At 38.0% G+C, this 14,092-nt stretch overlaps 1 pseudogene across 1 annotated transcript; it reads right to left on the bottom strand.

Moving 5' to 3' along the window:
- Positions 1–11,040: 11,040 nt before the first annotated feature.
- LOC146551494 (uncharacterized) lies at positions 11,041–13,652 on the bottom strand (annotated as a pseudogene). Its single transcript, XR_014890059.1, has 2 exons — positions 12,420–13,652; positions 11,041–12,167 (listed from the first exon to the last, which is right to left on the bottom strand). The product of XR_014890059.1 is annotated as an uncharacterized LOC146551494 (transcript).
- Positions 13,653–14,092: the final 440 nt, after the last annotated feature.

Here is a 14,092-nt window from a genome sequence, read left to right as displayed (position 1 = left end):
GATTGCGGTGCTGCCCCTCGCCGCTGACGGCCCTCGTCGCCTGAATGCCAGTAATCATTTGTCTGATTTGATATGAAGAAGAATGAACCAAGCAGTGTTGATTAATGCTGATTTGGATGGATGGAGGGATAGCTGGACCCCCTTCTCCCCACCACACCATACCCACCACACCAACACCAGTATCTCCAGCGCTGACGACGACTTGCTGGAATATTATTACACACTGACGCCCTCCAATCAGCTAATGGCTGGTTAGCAGAAAGGAAGGAGGAGGATTGTCAGATATCTGAACTCTGCTGCAGGAACAAAGGCTGTAACCTGAGCACACAGCCAGCCCTGTTTAGATCCAAACAGCCAGAAAACGACAGGAACCAAGAGAAAACCCAGCTGCTGCTCTCTGACAGCCTGCACAGAGCAGTGGTTACAATTGTACAATCTGTGAGTGTGCACATTTATTTTAACTCCTGCACACGTACGCTACAGTCCTGGAAAAGGGGGTCCTGACTTTTGTAGTCAGCTGCAACACAGATGCCTGATTTGGTTAGAAAAAAAATGTATGACCAGTAGAGGGTATTTAGGGTTGGTCCCAGAGTCTGCACGTCAAACCATTACCATTTATTTAGTGTTCAAGACACATTTCTAGAAAGTGATAAAATGTCATATTTTAAAGTTAAGTCATCTCCAGCTGCTGTGAGAATAGTGCATGAAATGTGCGCTAGTACGGTGTCACTAACTGGTAAACTAGATAATAGAGCTTTCTACTGTGTATTTAATGTTGTAAAATGTTGTATTTTAACCGAAACCAGAACACTTTCCTTTGCATAAGCAATGAAACTGTTTCATTTACAGTAAGTGGTTATTACAGTTACAGTTATTATATGTGTTTGATCTGACTGCAGAAACCAGACTCACTTTTTTCCCTATCACTTTAAAATCTCTCTAAGCAGTAGCATTGTGAAGGTGAAAGCTAACACCAGGTAGCCCACCTGAGTAAACACAAGATGGTGAAGATGAATGTCTGAAGGCTTTCTGTTAAAGGAACTATGAAGATGAAAGAGGGAAAAGAGTATATAAGAATACAACTGAGTAACAGAGTAACTAAATTCTTGTATGTATGTGTATATGTATGTATATATATATATATAAGTGTATGTACTGAAAAAAAAATCGATGTTCTGAGGTTAATGATTAGTGATATTAACGACACAATATTAAGCTTGCATCTTTAAGAGAAGTTGTGTTTTTTGTCTTTCTATTAAAGTAGTCTAATCTTTTTAGGAACACCAACACAGAGAAGTTCCCAGTTTGTAGTAGCATTGCTTGTGAACATTACCTAAAATATTCAACATGTTCCATAAACAGGTTGGTTATTTGTAACCACAACTTCATTCTCTAATCTTTGGATGACAGAGTGGTAATCAACTACTCGTGCGAGCAAAGTTGTTCTGCAAAGGATTTATACAGGGACATTGCTCATTACTGCTAAACAATGAACAAAGAAAAATACACAAGTTTTAACCCTTTAAAGCCGGTCGGAGCGGACACGCTCCATTTTGCGTAACTATTTTTAAATCCTGGCAGCTCTGCAACCACGTGAGCTAGCGCAATAATTTTTTTTTTCATATGAAACCGGAGGAGTTGTACTTACATCTTATGACATCAGCTTGTCCTATGTCACAGTGTCCTTCCACATATAGCTTTGCAAAAACTGCATGAAAAGCACTTTTAGCAACAAAAACATAATATTCCAGAAACACGCTTTGCCGATCCGATCAGCTGTTCATAACACTTCCTACGTCCATCAGCGTGAACTATCGCATGTCCGCCATGACCTGCCCGAAACCGGAAATAGCAGGTATGAAATAGCAGGTATGACCTGCTGTACCTCACAGCAGGTCATATTATTTGTCAGGTAATCCTGTTGAAATTGCTCTACAAAGCACTAACAGATGCCACTTTGCCCAGGTGAGGTGTAGTATACGACTTTGGTTACAGCTGTCTATCCGACATGTGACAATTAACTCCAATGTCAGGATGGATGAAATATAAAGAAAATCTTTAGCACTTGCTTTAAATGTCGGACCTAATCATAGAGGCCAAAAGCATTTTGTATAACAGGCTTTAAAAATGCTTTTTAAAACTATAATTTTAGAGATTTTGATACAAGTCTATGCGAACTGACTCACTTTGGGTTGGGCTCAAATATGAAGGCAAATATGTTGCAAAACACGAGCACCTTTAGACATCGTGTGAGAATTTATAAAGTGCAAAAATATTTCAAATGAAATCCTACAGTGCATGTCATATTTACACGCAGACTGAATGTGTAGTCACAGAATACAAAACAAGAGCTTGTAGAAAAAAATCTAACTTTTGAAACGTTTGCTTTACTTTTCTTCTGAATATGTTCACAAATGTGTAGACTGATTTACCCAAAACAAAAAAAACCACACATCCTAATGAGCCCTGCAAATTTTCTTTCTTTCGTTTTTTTTTTTAAACTATTTGCACAACTCTTTGATTTCAACCTCTCAAATCAGTGACTCCAAATACCAGTGAGAGATGTGTTGCAAAACTCATACTTATAGTTGAAATGTGAGGGATTAATGAGAGGAGAGGGGCCAGGGGCACATGTCCGCCAATCAGAATGCTAAGGTAGGCTTATTTTAAAGCTGATAGGAAAATGGGAATTAGGTGCAGAGAGTAATTGAGGCAGATGCAAGAATATGTGGAAATTAAGTATGTACAACCAAAACAGTTTTTCCAGTTCTGATGAACTTGAAAGTCAGTATTTGGTATGACCACAATTACTCTTTACCACAGCTTGAATTGTCTTAGAGCTTTTTGGCAGCCTTTTTAATCTATAAAGTTCAAATTTAGATTAATTTTCCCATAAGACCTGTTGCCACTGACATTCAGTCTTATGTAATTTTGGGCCAATTTTGGGCTAGCCTATATGGAGCCCACTAGGGTTTTCTGCAGGAAAGCCAACATGCCTTGCCCATTTAAGAAAAATGAAAGTCCCTGATGCATCACCTGTTTCTCCAGGTTTCACTCCTATTGTTTTGCTGTTTTCCCCAAGGATGTGCTTTGGTTTTTTTCCTCATGCTACCGCAACAGTCACCGGTTCTATAATCCCTGCAGGACTCGGAGCTCTGAGAAAACCAGTGACAGGATTCTCCCAGACAGACCAAGCTGTTATTAAATAACTGATCTGATCATTAGCGCCAGGAAACTTCTGCAAAAGTGCATCTGAGCTTCAAACAGGCATAAGGTGATTGGCCTAACCACATTTGTTAAATCTAAGGATTGCTGGGATGTGCCGGAGGATGAGAATGGAGGAGGGGGAACGATGTCTACGGGGAGTTCCGTGTGGCTCGGCCTGGCATTGGGAATGTTTGCCTTTACATGGCCAAGGAGGCACAAGCCCAGGTGAGAACAGATTGTGTTACAAGATAATTGAAGGGTCAGTGGATTAAATGTGTGTTAGAGCATCAACAAACAGCCCCAAGTGTTCAGCCACAGCACTTTCACACAGGCACTGGATCCGTTCATCAGCTGTTTGGGTGCAGCTGTGTTGTAACACATGAGAATCAGGTAAACGGTTGGTCATTTGTACAGTTTTACTTTACTCAAAGATATTTTTGTAAACAAAAAGAGTAACACAAGCGCTTCTTATATGACAGAGATGATTATTTGCAGAGACAGAAAATTCGGCAAACACTTCAGGGCATGTTGTGTGTTCAGTGTTTATGTTGTGTTATCATCCTACAAGATATTTATTTATTTATAAATAAAATATTATATTAAGTACAAACAAGTTATTTAGGAGCTGTTTATGGTCCATGGTCTGATGAACCATTAATAATAGTGACTAAATACACCATTAAATGTGTGTACATAGAATGAACTGTTTGTTTGTGAGTACGTTAATAGGGGTTTTACTTTTATTTCATCACTCATGGCTAATTCAGGCAGTTCCAAGTTATTAGTTAAGTATTTTGTGTGAGAACCATCTATACCTCACAAAGCAATTATAAATGAAATTAGAAGGTCAAGTTTCATCTTCAATACAGAAAAAGCACAAAGTGATACAAAACATGCAAATATTTATTAGAAGATGCAAACACAACTCACTGACATTTTGCAAAAAACTGAAATGTTTGTTGACTAGAGTCTGAGAATGTTGGAGGGGTCTAAGAGAGAACGAGAAACACTTTGCAGCTGGAGTCACACAGTACTGTAGCCTGAATGTACTAAAGCTTCTTGAAATAAATAAATAAAATATTTTTTTCACAAAGCAATGAGAAATATTCCACAGAATTTCACAAACAAGTGCAAACATCCCAAAACACGATATTAATCTGGCATTCTAAGAAAAAAATGTCCAGAAAATGGATATTTAGAATTTCTTTAAGAATTCCTCAAGTTTAGTTTGCTGGGTTTTGGAGAATCCCAAAGCAAATAGCAGTTCCATAAATTTCAAAACTCCAGCCTGTATAGAACAGGGGTGGTATTCCATAAAAGAAATATCAATATTCGCCACAATAAATATACAATTTCTCAAAATACTACTCTTACACAGTAGGAAATCCATAACCACTGTTCTTATTTTTTTGAGCTGTTATGTAATCATTAATTAAGATCATAAAGCCTGAGCAATATATTATTTAAAGATTAAATGTGTGTTTAGCATATCCCTGTATGCTTTGTGTGTTTTTTTTTTAGATGTTTGAGTTCAAAATGTAAATGCTTTGTAAGATATAAGTATTCCTCACTTTGCCTAAAAAAACACAAATTACATTTAAATAGATATAAAACCCAGATTAACATACTAACAATCAAATAGCTTATTTTGCAGTTTGTATATGTAGAAATGTACATCTAAATATGTCATTAATCATTTACTTAGGCTTTCTGAATGATACCATAAACCGTTCACAGCTCCTAAGTAACATCTCAGTACTTAATACTTTATTTAGAAATTGTTCATCCATCATTTATAAATCACATTAATTCATTAATTCATTGTTTACTTGTCTTTATTAGTGTATAGTTGTTACAAAGTGTTACCCAATTGTTCAAATACTGAAATGCTGAGCCAAAACGAGGCCTTTGAAAGCATCTACTTGAACTCCAGGTGACTGCACATGTGTTATAGAGCAGAGTCAGCCGATGTGTAACACAGGTTGAGTTATCAGAGGAGCGGGGCATCTTCAGGTCAGTGAAACTTGATTAAACTCTCTGTGCTCATCTGTATCATTTGGGGTCGAGCCACAGAGGCACAACGTAAACAATCCCACGACCTCATTTGGACCCTGAGTTGTATTTCTAGAAGGTTTTGGCCCTTGGGGGACAGCGGTGGCCGCATCAGGGGCCAGCGATACCTGTTGGCCCCTCCCCTCTCTTCCTGATTGACAGATGGCCGCTCCGTTAGATGAGAATGATAACTGGCTCTCTGTCCACAGAAGGGATTTCCTCTTGACCCCTGACTCCCAACCCTGACTCTTGACCCCTCTCAGGGGTTGACACCCCCTCCCCTCCTCTCTCTCTCCTTCTCTTCAGCTCGAAGCCCTCCACAGGTGCAGGTCAAGGATACGTGATGAGGAGAGAAGCTTTTTTTATCTAAAGGAGAAAAGAGGAGAGGTGTAGAGATATAGATAGGTTGTTTCTTGTTGTTTCTGATGTCATAGAGAGGAGGAGAATGAGATGGAGGAAAAAATAACCGAAATCTTTGTGTTTTTTAACACTACAGTCACATTGTAATCCCACCTCCAGGAAATTATGTTTCCATATAGCAATCATAGGACCTGACCATCCATCCACCCAACCATTTTCTTCTGTTTCTTATATTCAGGGTTGTGAGGGGGTCTTGAGCTTGTCCCAGCTGCTACCCCTGGACAGAGTGGTGGCCTGTACAGGGCTAACCCAGCTACACAGAAAATCTTTCACACTCACATTCACACCCACAGCCAATTTAACCAGTTAACCTAATTACCTGATTAGGTTAATTGGTGATTTTACCAGTTAACCTAATCCTACTAAGTGCAGGTTTTGGACTGTGGAAAGAAGCTGAGATACCCAGAGAGAACCCATACAGACGGGGTAGAACATGCAAACTACACAGAAAAGCCCCAACCCTAAATAGGATTTACTTTTGTTTTTTGTTAATGTTTTTGATATTATTATTAGTGTTGCATCTCATTTTTAGTTGATTATTGATGTTAATGTCACCTGTAAATTGTTTACACATACGGTTGATTAGTTGGGTAATTGCTTGAAGATGTACATTTGCTTTTGCCAGTTGTGTTTTGGCAAAATCACAGGTGTAAAATCTTATTGTTACCGATTTTACACATGACCCAGATATTTTTTTTCTTTGTTCCACATGGAGGCTCCCTCTCAGAGTGAATGTGTCCATATATTGCTTATTTTTGAATTTTCTCTGTTTTGTTTTGTTTTTCTGCAACTGAGGCAGGCTTGTGGCCAGCCTCTCTAAACCTGGTTCTGTTATGCTGTTTGATTTTTCCTGTTGAATTCCACAGTGCATTTGTGCTTCTATCCCACCTCTTTCTGCTCTCCAGAGGGGGCAAAAGTACAGACTTTCTTAACTTAAGTAGAAGTACAGATATCTGGGTTAAAAATAATCCAGTAGAATTTGAAGTACTGAAAGTGAAATGGTACAGTCTCTAAAAATGTACTCAAAATAAGAAAGTCTTGAAGGACAATTCTACTTACAGTTTTTTTTCACAAAAGTAATTGAACCTTGTGTTATGTTAATTGTATATTATTAAAATAATATTAGTACACGAGAATAGAAAAATTATTCAAATTTTAATTCTATTTCTAATAAATGGATAACTAAGAACTAATAACTATTTTTTGTTGCATGCATTGTAGAGGGTGACTTCGCCTCCCCCAAACAGTGAAATATGTACATATTGTATATCAACAATATGTTCACAGTTTCAAACGCTATCATGGTTCATACTGTCTTTATACTACACAGTGTACAGCACAGTACTTGGTGTAGTCCTGATCAAAAGTTTAAGACCACTTGAAAAATAGCAAAAAAAATCATATTTTACAAGGTTCGAAGTGGAGCTTCAACAGGCAACAAGAAGAAATGGGAGTGAGACAAAAACATTTTTTGAGCATATTGAAAACAATACTTAAAGTGAAACAGGCTGTTTTACAGATGACCAAAAGTTTAGGACCCCACCTTCAAAAAAAACCCATTGCAGCATTCTTGATGCAAGCGTTTCCATGAGGTGAGTGGGAACATTTCTCCAAGTGATGAAGACGACCACACAAAGAGCATCTACTGTCTGGAACTGAACTTAAGCTTTTGATCAGGACTGTATAAAGTTGGAATTCAGTGAATGAATCTAAGGAACATCAGCCTAAATATATATATGACAGATATGTTGAATTTGAAATGACTGGCCACTTAAACCACTGCCTTTTTAAGGCATGGTGTAAGCTTTAGGTTCAGATCTACTTCTTTATATGTGTCCAATTTTTCACATCTCCAAATAAAAACTTCATACCTCGTAGCTTTTAGGGTGAAATTACACTGATTTGAATTTGAAATTCTAAATCTTCTCCTTTGTGAAGCTAGATTTGTTTAGCCTGTGGCTTAGACAGTGATCTAGTAGATGTTAAGAGGTGGCTCACCACGTGCCACTAAAACAGTTTCAAGACCTTATCATTTGTTCTCCAAGTCTCTGAAATTCTTCTGGAGACATGAGTACCATCCAGCCTATTCAACCAGTCTGAGCTGTCTAGAATGCCAGCTCAACATCTCCAGTGGGTGTTTAATTGGATTGACATTTTAGACCGTTCCTGAAGGGGACAAGTGGACCCAAATCATTATGCTGTTATGCTGTGGTGGCAAATGCCGCCCACAGCATAACAGAGCCGCCACAACGTCTCATAACTAATGGGTTTTTTTATGTAGCAGCATGTAAGTATAAATGACTCATTTGAAATATTGGTATTGAAATGGTGACCTGACATCTATAGAGTCAATAGCACCAAGTCATAAACCAATGAAACAGGAAACTATACAGTTCGGGTTCGTTTAATGGTAAATTTTAAAGTAGATTGTCACTATTATTTTGTTTTTACAATATGTTGCTTCTCTGAAAAGTCACCACTTTGCTAGTCTTTGAGAGTTTGGCAAGTATTGTTTTACCTGCCTTGACCTAGTAGATCTTACTGAGCGTAAGCCAGTGGCATACTTAGTTTTGGCTGACTTGATTTGTTAAACGAAGTGGTCGTTATAGAGCATGTTTCTACTCTTTCTGAGCAGTCTAGTATTCACACACTCATTAACGCATTTTTATGCTCTATGCTTAAGCACTAGCTAACATTCACACTTCAATGGATTCGTCAGAGAGAAACTTGGGATGAGTACCGGCTCTACCTCCTGATCGTCTTCATTGTGGATTTCAGGTGTCATTGTACACAGTATTATACTTTATATACTATATCACAGTGTCTCTCAGTTTCTCAGCTGCATTCACCTTCACCTCTGGTTTCCAAACACTAAGGTGTGAATGGCTAAAAGAAATTCAGCTTGAAACATCTTTCATCCTTTTATTTTCTTCTAACTTTTGTTTTTATTGTTAGTTGAACTGAGATAACTCAGTTCTCTGATGCTGGAATTATACATGTTCTTTGATTATTATGATTATTTTGCTCAAACTGTCCAGTTAATTATTCTAGTTTTGTAAGTTGATGTCACAGAGTGAACCATACAGGAGACACAGAGTTTCCTGTTGAGTCGACAAGCTTGTTGGCTGGAGAGAAACTCTTTCACCTACGTTATTATTATTACTGTAATTATTTTTATTATTATAATTATTCTGTGATTTTGAAGAAGCCTGAGTACTCTCATAACAGGCCAACTCCTCAGTCTTGGAATCCAAATTTAAAGCTCCAGCGGCAGTTGTAAATAGGCTCAGGTCCTCCAGCCGGCCCAGTCCGCCGCTTTGGACTCACCTAATAATTATAATAATTCAGGTTGGTGTGTTGTTCTCTCTCTCTTCACACTTTAAAGTGTTTACGGTAATAGTAGCTCTGCCAGGAGTGGACTGACTCTCTCTCTGTATTAATAAGCGCTGCAGTACTCAGCACAGCGCGTGGTAAAGCTTCGCCATGATTACAGTACGCCATCAAGAAAATTAGTTGTTTCCCACACACAGCAAAGCACAGCGAGGGGTTTGCAACATAACAAGTTGCTTTTGTTTACAACGGCTCGCTAGCTGTTTTCATTATGCCGAGACAAGCCCATAGACTCAGAGCCAGCTGCCACAAATCACACGTTCAATTATTCTGCTTTGCTTATGAGCATCCAAATATTTAGTCCACTTACCGTGAACAAAAACAGTAGTAAAGTGATTACAGCCGTGGAGGAGTCGACTTCTCCTCCAACAGGGAAACAGGAGAAGAAAGAAAGAGAGGAGTCAGGGATGAAGCAGGAGGAGGAAGAGAGAACCTGGAAGCTGCTGATTTTTCTTTTTTGGATTTATGTGAATGCGGAGGCTTCAGAGTAAAAGTGTCAAAACTACAATATACAAATCCTCCAGAAGGAACGGGACTCTCCCAGGAAGTGGAAATCATGCACACCATCAGTAAGAGGAAGGATACAGGTGGAAAAGTAAGAAACAGCAAAGTAGCAAAGAAGAAGTCTGAAAAGAAGGAACGGGTGTGAAGAAAGGAACATAAAAGAGTCACAAAAGTTACAAATGAGTGAGGATGGTTAAAAGTAGAGGAGAGACAGGAAAGTACAGAGGGGAAACAGAAAAGGGGAAGTTTAAGGACAGCAAAAGGAGTTCAGACAGTTAAGGCACATACTGAGAAAAAAACAAAGAAGGAAAGAAGAAGATGACCAAGAAGGGGGAAGAAACTTAAGGAAGCAAAGACCAAAAGTCAACACAAAATAACTACAAGAAAAAGAAGAAAAAAAGAAGGCAATGAAGGAAAATGAGCAGAAATGTGAACAAATAAAAAGAAACAGCTTTCTTCATTGAATAAGTAAGAAATGAAACAAAAAAAAATTAAGTAACAAACTAAAGTAAGAAAAAGGAAAACAAACGATTTCTTTGAGATGTGAACATCAGCTGACGGGATGAGGTGCTGGAGTCGAAGTGGTAGTTTGATGATTCTGGCAAAGGTTAGAAGTCATGACCTTTGGATCATCCCAAGGCTTTGAAGAGAAAGACGAGCTGGCTGAAGCTGAAAGATGTTCAGATCTTCAGCAGAGTTCAGACTCCCAGTAGGCCTGTGGTAGAGGATTACACACTTTGATAGAAAGACTTTAAATATGAGGTGGACTAATCCTTTAAAGGCTTTAAACTCTGTACTAAGACTTCCTCTGAATCCACTATGTGGGCCAAGCAAGGGACAGATACCAACCCAGTTTTAGATTCAATTCCCATTCATTACTATTCGGTGCCATTTCAGTGTGATCACTCTTCATCAAAAAATACAAAATTTTGAATTATTTTAACATTTCATCTAAAAGAGGGATTTTCAACCTATAAGAAAAATGTATTGGTCCAGCTAAGGATATTATATTATAATATTTTTTAAAATCAAAGTCTTTACCATGACGTGCCAAATGTCCACCCTGTTACAGGACATTCAATTTTCTATTAATAACTGTTTTGAATGCACAGTTATAGTAATATTTACATTTTCTAAAAGCTACAATGTCCCTTTTTAAAATCTGCAAGGAAATTTCAAGGAAGTATTTTAAACAAGCATTATATTGAAAGAAGACAGGTTCAGTTTTAAGACAGTGTAATTTCAAAAGATTGTTTTTAGATTCAAAGGGAATATTAAAAAAAAATTGGCTCCATTTTTAAGTAACTTAATTTTGCTGATTCATTCCCTCCCAATAACCAAAGAGACATGCATTATGTTTGTTGATTTGATTTAATTAACAAAAGAAACACACAGGTAACAGGGTGGACAGAGGAGAAACAGGGTGGACATAACATCAGTGACAAAAAATACCACCTTAAAGAAACTTCAAAAATCTACATGTAGCAGACATTCATCGTTTCTCAGATTTTCTCTCAGTTGTCTGTAGGCCCTATACTGCCATCGGATATTAAAGACGTGCCGCCTAAATCTGAGTAGTCCGTCATGAAATTCCCCTGCAAGTGCATCCTCTGTTGTCATGACAGTTGTCTTCACTGTAATTGTTGACTTTTTACCAGATACCTCTCCATCATTTAATTTTTCATTCTCTTCTAGAGACCACTTGGTAAAGGCTATCTCTGTGTTGTTAGGAGGTCTCAAGAGTGTGTGTGTTGTACTGAAACAGTCTTTGCACTCACCATATGCACAGACTTTGGATTTAGCATCACACATTGTTGCATCTACCATCTCTTCAATGTGTTTTGTTGCTGACAGACCTTGGACATACAGGGCATTGGCCATGAACTGTAAGTTCTCATGTGTCCTGCACTGACAGGTTTCACGATCAGCTTCTGTGGGCACCACAACCCAAAATGGTCTTAAGGTGCAGAAACAAGAATATGAGACCTGATGCTCAGTTTCTGAAAGAAACTTATGGTGCAGATTCTTCAGTGAATCAGTTAGCAAACGTTTCTGTTTTTTTATTTTCTTTTGAGTTAGTTTGCTTTCGTCCTGTTGTCATCCGACTGACGTCATCTCTTAAGAAGAAGGCCTTTATTTTCTGCTTGCAATCAACTGGTAATCTATTGCTTTCCTTTCTTTCAAAGGTTATGAGCCCTCCATCTTGTCTTTGACCACGCTTTTTTGAAAAGTCTAGAGCTGTCTGTGCAGCCCTCTGTAGCCTGTATTTCTTTATAATTTTTCCTATTGTCGTTTTTGCAATAATTTACCTCTCTCGTTCCTTTTTGGTGTTTTTGTATTTATTCCTGATTTCCTCAATGATTGATTCCTGCAGTAATAGTCTTTTCCTAATTGTGTTGCTAACTGTTTCATGACGCAGCAGTGCATCCACTTTAGAACGTGGGGATTTTTTTTCCCCACCCAAACGCTGGCACCTCTTCTTGTATTTTTCTTTTTTTCTCTTTTCCTTTTCCAACAAGGCCTTTAGCTCTTTAATTTCATTCTTGAGTCTCCTTCTTCCCTGTCTAATATTCCTTCGTCCAACAATGTATTGCCTACAACACAGGAAATATTGTCACAATTATTATATATATATGTTTAGATAAATGTTTAGATACAGTATAAGATAGACGTTGGATATTATATGTTTATAATGTATTAGGCAGGTAGACTCACACACACACACACACACACACACTCACTCTCTCTCTCTCTCTCTCTCTTTTTAGGGCAAAATCACGTTTTATCATTCAAATACAAAATCTACCTAATCAGCAAAGCATTGAACTGTCAACTCTTCTTCTAACCTTGAGGGTCCTGGTTGCGGGGCATTTTCTGGCTCTAGGGAATATTCTGGACTTAGGGGAGGAGTATTCATAGCCTCAAATTCTGTCCTGCCTTTGGCACTAGCCCTCTGCTTTCTTTTCCTTTCTCGCCACTGCTTTCTCTGTGCTCTCTTCTGTCGTTCACTGAGATCTGCCACTTTCTTTTTTTCCCCCTTCCTCTCTGTCCTTTCTCCACTTCTCTTTCTCTTTATTGAGATATATCTGTCTTCTCTCAGGGTCAGCATCACGACGTGCTCGGTAGCGCCGCTGCTTCTCCGCAGCAGACATTGGTGCCATTCCCTGAAAAATGTATACTATTCAAAATCTTCTAAAAGTATATATATACAGGTTAATAATAATTACCAATACACACTTGTATAAATAACCCTAAACACTAAACTTCTATCATCTTACGTCCCCCCTGTTACCATGTGTCCCCCCTGTTACAGTGCATAGCAATAACAGGGGTGACGGTATCAGGGGGGAGATTTTATGCTAAACTTAGCCATTACTACTAGTATGATGAACAACAAGCTAGTACATGGTGACCACTAAGAACCATTTTTAACATGTTTATTAGCCATATTATAAAAATTACAAAAAAAAAATTGTTTCCACTATTAATAAGCGTAACAGGTTGGACGTGTTATGCTTTGCCACATTACAAAATCTTGCTAAAACATTGAAAAAAGGGTTGATTAAAGAGTGGTACTTACTCGTCTTCTTCTTGAAAGTTTTCCCTCCAAAATATGTTACATCCGGGAGTGTCATGTGACTAAAAGAATATTCAGGTGACGTGTTCTGTGGAATTCTTATCAGAGTAACAGGGGTGACAGTTGATTCAGGGACACAACATTTTTTAAAGATTTTAAGTATTAAACATGCATTAATAATAAAAAAGAACATTTGATGAGGAACATTAGAAATAAGCCAATCCAGAAATGATGAAAAATCTAGATTTCTTTTTTTTTTTTTAAGTTATATTTGTAACTGAAGTCGAGCAAGCATGACTGGGGACATAGTACTTTAGTGACTTGTGCTAAAATAAAAGTAATTTACTTTTAATGTATTTATCCTGTGTATATATCAATGTGTTCTATGGTAGAGGGGGGTTAAACATACAAGAAAATGGTTTAGAAATAAGCATTAGACAAGTTTTACACTAAATATACCATATTATGTCATTAGGACTCAAATGGCACCGAATAGTAAGAATGACCCAAGAACAAGAGTTTCCTACAATTATCAAGTCGTGTTTCCAATAAGATCTTGTTTCACCACAAGGCTCGAAAACACCATTCGTCCCTGGAACTTCAGAGAAGTTTCATACGTTTCCTTAACTCAAACTTCTTCAAAGAAATTTAGAGCCTGCATTGGCTGGCCTTTGGAAAAGCACATGAAAACTGGCTTTGACACACAGTAGAAATTTAATGACTGAAAAGAAAGAATATATGTTTGTTCACTATGCAAATGTTACGGCTCAGTCATGCTAAAGATAAAATAAGACTGCATCTCCAATTTTTGCAAACACGGGACTTGACTCAGCTGATAGCAAACTGGTATAAAAGTACGGCAACTGAGCGCAAGTTAAATTACCATCTGCAGCAAACATGTCACTATTTGCTGAGGAATTCAAACTTCAACTGACTGGTCCT

This window comes from Mchenga conophoros, linkage group LG19, assembly GCF_057382185.1.
Source record: "Mchenga conophoros isolate Kocher_MC1m ecotype Shallow Benthic linkage group LG19, M_conophoros_male_GT1.1, whole genome shotgun sequence".
NCBI lineage: Eukaryota > Metazoa > Chordata > Actinopteri > Cichliformes > Cichlidae > Mchenga > Mchenga conophoros.
The sequence above is the reverse complement of the archived record's forward strand: the minus strand, read 5'-3'. Positions and strand labels throughout refer to the sequence as shown.